The 5,208-nt window shown below is 53.1% G+C and overlaps 1 pseudogene; it reads left to right on the plus strand.

The window, feature by feature from the left end:
• Positions 1 to 446: 446 nt before the first annotated feature.
• LOC133234302 (transcriptional adapter 2-beta-like) lies at positions 447 to 2,119 on the plus strand (annotated as a pseudogene).
• Positions 2,120 to 5,208: the final 3,089 nt, after the last annotated feature.

A 5,208-nucleotide genomic window follows, 5' to 3' on the forward strand; every position in this document is an offset into this window, starting at 1 on the left:
TGGTCCACTGGAAAAGGGAATGGCAAACCACTTCAGTATTCTTGCCTTGAGAACCCCATGAGCAGTACGAAAAGGCAAAAAGATATGACACTGAAAGATGAACTCCTCAGGTCTGTAGGTGCCCAATATGCTACTGGAGAAGAGCAAAGAACTAGCTCCAGAAAGAAGAGGCTGAGACAAAGCAGAAACAATGCCCAGTCATGGATATGTCTGGTGGTGAACGTTAAGTCCCACGCTGTAAGGAACAATATTGCATAAGAACCTGGAATGCTAGCTCCACGAATCAAGGTAAATTGGAAGTGGTCAAACAGGAGCTAGCAAGAGTGACCATCAACATTTTAGGAATAAGTTAACTAAAATGGACCAGAATGGGTGAATTTAGACGATCATTGTGTCTACTACTGTGGACAGTAGAATCCCTTAGAAGAAATGGAGTAGCCCTCATAGTCAACAGAACAGTCCGAAATGGAGTACTTGGGTGCAATCTCTAAAACAACAGAATGATCTCTGTTCGTTTCCAAGTGATCTCTGTTCGTTTCCAAGTCAAATCATTCACTATCACAGGAATTCGAGTCTACGCCCAATCACTAACGCCAAAGAAGCTGAAGCTGAACGGTTCTATAAAGATCTACAAGACTTCCAGAATTATCACCGAAAAAAATAAAAGAAAATGTCGGCAGCGGGCGCCTGGGGCGGGCCGGCCCAGGCGGCGGCGGCCCGGCGGTTTCGCTGGAGCACGGGGCGGCGGGACCCCGGCGGTGGAAGATGGAGGAGCTCGGCAAGAAGTACTGCGTGTACTGCCTGGCCGAGGTGAGCCCGCTGCGCTTCCGCTGCACCAAGTGCTAAGACATCGAGCCGTGCCCCGAGTGCTTCTCCGCGGCGCCGCCACCACCGCCGCCGCTACCACGGATACCAGCTGGTGCACGGCGGGCGCTTCACGCTCTGGGGGCCCGAGGCCGAGGGCGGCTGAAGCAGCCGCGAGGAGCAGCTGCTGCTGGATGCCATCGAGCAGTTCGGCTATGGGAACTGGGAGGACATGGCAACTCACGTCGGCGCTTCCCGGACCCCCCAGGAAGTGATGGAGCATTACACATCTCGGTGGCTGAGCAGTAGCAGCTGGGCTACATGCCTCTGCGGGACGACTACTAGATCCAGTACGACCAGAACGCCGAGACGCTCATCACCGGGCTCCCGGTCAACTACGACGACGAGACGTGGAGATCAAGCTGAAGCGCGCGCACGTGCACATGTACGTGCTCAAGGTCCGCGAGCGGCAGTGGAGCAAGAACATCGCGCGCGACTACAACCTGGTGCCCGCCTTCCTGGGCAAGGACAAGGAGAAAGAGCGGGCGGCGCCATGCAAGGTCACCAAGGAGAAGGAGCTGCGCCTGAAGCTGCGGCCAGTGTACCAGTTCATGTCGTGCAAGGAGTTCGACGACCTATTCGAGAAAATGCACAAGGAGAAGCTGCAGCGCTACCAGCGCAACGGCATCACAAAGATGGAGGAGTCGGCCGAGTACGAGGCGGCCCGGCACAAGCACGAGAAGTGCAAGGAGAACAAGGCGGCGGCGGCGGGGGGCGCCAAGCGCGGCAAGGAGGACGGCCGGGATGGCGAGTTCGTGGCCATCGAGCACCTTCCGGGCTTCGAGCGCTTGTCGACCGCGAGAAGGTGATGTGCAACTCGCTGAACCTGAGCCCGCGCTACGTGACTGTGAAGACCATAATCATCAAGGACCACCTGCAGAAGCGCCGGGGCATCCCCTCCAAGAGCCGCCTGCCCAGCTGCCTGGATAAAGTCCTCAGGAAGTGAATCCTGAACTTCCTTACCGAAAGTGGGTGGATATCCAGGGACGCCTCCTGAAGCCCGCCGCCCGGAACAGACGGACTGACGGACGGACGGACGGATGGCTGGATGGTCGCAGTGAGAGCCGCACCGACAGCGAAGAGTCAAAAAAAAAAGCTTTGTGAGCCAAAAGGAAAAGGGGTGGGCGGGAGTGGGAGAGGAAACGCCTTTCCGGCTCCACCCCCACCCCCACCCCGCGTTGTTGCTCTTTTTTTTTTTTTTTTAACAAATCGAGTTCTTTTTTTAGGGTATCAATTCTTTTTACCGTCCTCTGAAGAAGCAATTGCAACAGTCGGATCAAGGAGAAGACAAAACCCGTGTATATTTTAACTGAATCCTTAAACGTAGTACTTTAAGATGACGATTTGCCTTTAAGTGTTCAGTGTGGAGCATATGATGATGATATCAGGAAATTTCCTTTTTTTTTTTTTTTGTTGCTTCCCAGCGGAGAAGGCAATGGCACCCCCACTCCAGTACTCTTGCCTGGAAAATCCCGTGGATGGAGTAGCCTGGTAGGCTCCAGTCCATGGGGTCGCTAAGAGTCGGGCACGACTGAGCGGCTTCACTTTCACTTTTCACTTTCATGCATTGGAGAAGGAAATGGCAACCCACTCCAGTATTCTTGCCTGGAGAATCCCAGGGACAGGGGAGCCTAGTGGGCTGCCGTCTATGGGGTCGCACAGAGTCGGACACGACTGAAGCGACTTAGCAGCAGCAGCAGTGGTACAGGACTGTGAGATGGGTGGAGAGGAGCCCTTCCCTGACGGCCGCCGGCTCACTCTCGTGACCTGAGCTCTGCCGCGTCTGCCCTCGATGTCAGGCAGGTGGCACTTTAGGTGGAGGGCGCCGGGCCGGCAGAAGAGGCCGGGGGAGGGCTGGATGGGCATCCGTAGGGACTCTCGGGAGGAATCTGGTGTTGAATGGTTTGGCCAAACTGAGCTTCCCCACAACGGCATGTGGTGGCACTTTGAGGGAGCTCACCGCGGTGTCCAGGGGGACACGGGGTCCAGCGCAGCGCAGACTGGCAGAACGCGGAGCCATCTCCCCTGGGGCTGCTGCTTGCTGCATTTAGAACTTGGCCATGCGTTTTACTTGGAAGAACTCATTTTAAATGAAGTTGACCGAGAGTTTAGAGTTCTGGGTTTTGGGTCAGCTCCTTCGAGGGTTCTCACCCCAGTGGCAAGCCCCTCTTTCTCTGAGACTGGCCACGTGTCTTGTCTTGTGTGGTGTCAGGCGCTGGGCCAGGCGAGAGGGACCCCTGTGGCCTGGAGGCCCCGGGCACTTCTTCTCTGGGCTGCCTCCTTGAGCCAGACTCTGGTGTGGCTCTGCCCAGCCTGGTTCAGAGAGGGTATCAGGGGCTTCCTTTCGTGACAGAAACGGTGCCTTCACGTGGGAACCTGAGGAATCGTGTGTCTTCCAGCTGCCTGGGGCTTTCGGGTCCAAGGCCCTGCTGTAGAGTCATTGGAGTGGCCAGACCCCAGTGGTCCTTTAGTCGTCCTGGGGCACATCCTGCCTCTCATCCCTCATAGCTACCAGATTGTTTACCTCCCAGAATGCTTGGGCTTGAAGTTACTTTAAAGTGAAGGTATTTGAGAGAGAAAAGAAAAGAAAAAAGAAAAAAGAAACCTCATCATTGCCAAGGACAGCTCAGTTATGGTGCCTTTTCCTTTCACACCCTTCTGTCTGTCCCCTAGGGTGAATTTCCAGCATTAAATACACACGTCAACTATATTGGGGGCTTTCCTGGTGACTCAGATGGTAAAGAACCCAGCTGCAATGCAGGAGACCTGGGTTCGATCCCTGGGTCGGGAAGATCTCCTGGAGAAGGGAATGGGAACCATTCCAGTATTCTTGCCTTGGAGAACCCCCACGGACAGAGGAGCCCTGGTGGGCCACCGTCCACCTAGTTGCAGAGTCAGGCATGACCGAGTGCCTGATGCTCAAACACGTCGTTCGTGGCTTTAGTTGTAAACCGCATCGCATGCTGGCAGAGCAGCACTCCCCGCGACCTGACCTCAAGCCCAGGACCGCTCTCTCTGACCAAAAAGCAGCGGGTGGTGGTATCACTCCCTAGCACCACCTCCTGCCGTTGCCCGCAAGGTAACCACAGCTGACCAGAGCACGGACACGATCTGCGCCAAGCAGAGGCGGAGACGGTGCTACGTCCTTCCAGGGGTTCTCAGCCAGGGTTCCTGGAGCAGCAGCGCAGCATCCCTGGGGGAACAGGCTGGCCCTTCAGGGACTTGCCCCCACCCCCCCACCCCAAGTCTCGGACACGCGGGGCGGGGCCTCTCAGGTCACTGGGATGCGGGCTGAAGTCTGAGAACTGCGGGCTTTAGCCGCTCCCGTGTCACTGATTTTCTACATCAGATTCCTAGTTGGGTGAGGTTTTTAATTTAAGTCTTATTTTTATACAAAATGATCGCCAGACTTTCACTAAGGTTGAGAAACAAAAGCTCCCTGTAAAACGTGCGTGACCCTGGCCAAAAGCTCTCAAATGAGATGTTCTGTGCTTAAGCAGGTTGTCAGTGTGTGTGTCTCTTCTAGATGGTATGAAGAATTTATTTAGGCTTGACTGTTTTTAAACACCATAATGAATGTATAAACTGAAGTGAAGAAGTGAAGTCGCTCAGTTGTGTCCGACTCTTTGCGACCCCATGGACTGTAGCCTACCATGCTCCTCTGTCCATGGGATTTTCCAGGCAAGAGTACTGGAGTGGGGTGCCATTTCCTTCTCTAGGGGATCTTCCCAACCCAGGGATCGAACCTGGGTCTCCTGCATTGCAAGCAGACACTTTACCGTCTGAGCCACAGGTTTGTTTATATAATGAATGTATAATTTATGTTAAAAGTGTGAACCCTTTGTTACAAGGGAAAAGTAATTTTATGATTGGTTGCCTCTTGCCCCATCAACTCCAGCTCTTACTGTCACATTAGTCCCGCCCCTGCTGTTTGCTCAGTCTTTAAATTTCTGTATTTAATTCTTAATGATAAATGAGTCACCATAATCCCATGGAATTAGGTCTTTTCAAAACTGAAACTCTCTCCAGTCACAGAAGATAATCAGCTGTTCAGAATGATGCTTTTGATGGCCAGCATTCCGAGAATGTATTCAGACCGAAACTCTGCCTACTGCCTCTTTTTTCCCCTTTTACACATTAAAAAAGTTGAGAACCAAAAAAAAAAAAAAGTCATTTTCATCATAGGAGAATAGAATGCAAAAGTAGGAAGTTAAGAGATACCTGGAGTAACAGGAAAGTTTGTTCTTAGAGTACAAAGTGAAACACGGCAAAGGGTAACAGAGTTTTGCCAAGAGAACGCACTGGTCATAGCAAAATACCCTCTTCCAACAACACAAGAGACAA

Source organism: Bos javanicus, chromosome 21 (genome assembly GCF_032452875.1).
Source record: "Bos javanicus breed banteng chromosome 21, ARS-OSU_banteng_1.0, whole genome shotgun sequence".
NCBI lineage: Eukaryota > Metazoa > Chordata > Mammalia > Artiodactyla > Bovidae > Bos > Bos javanicus.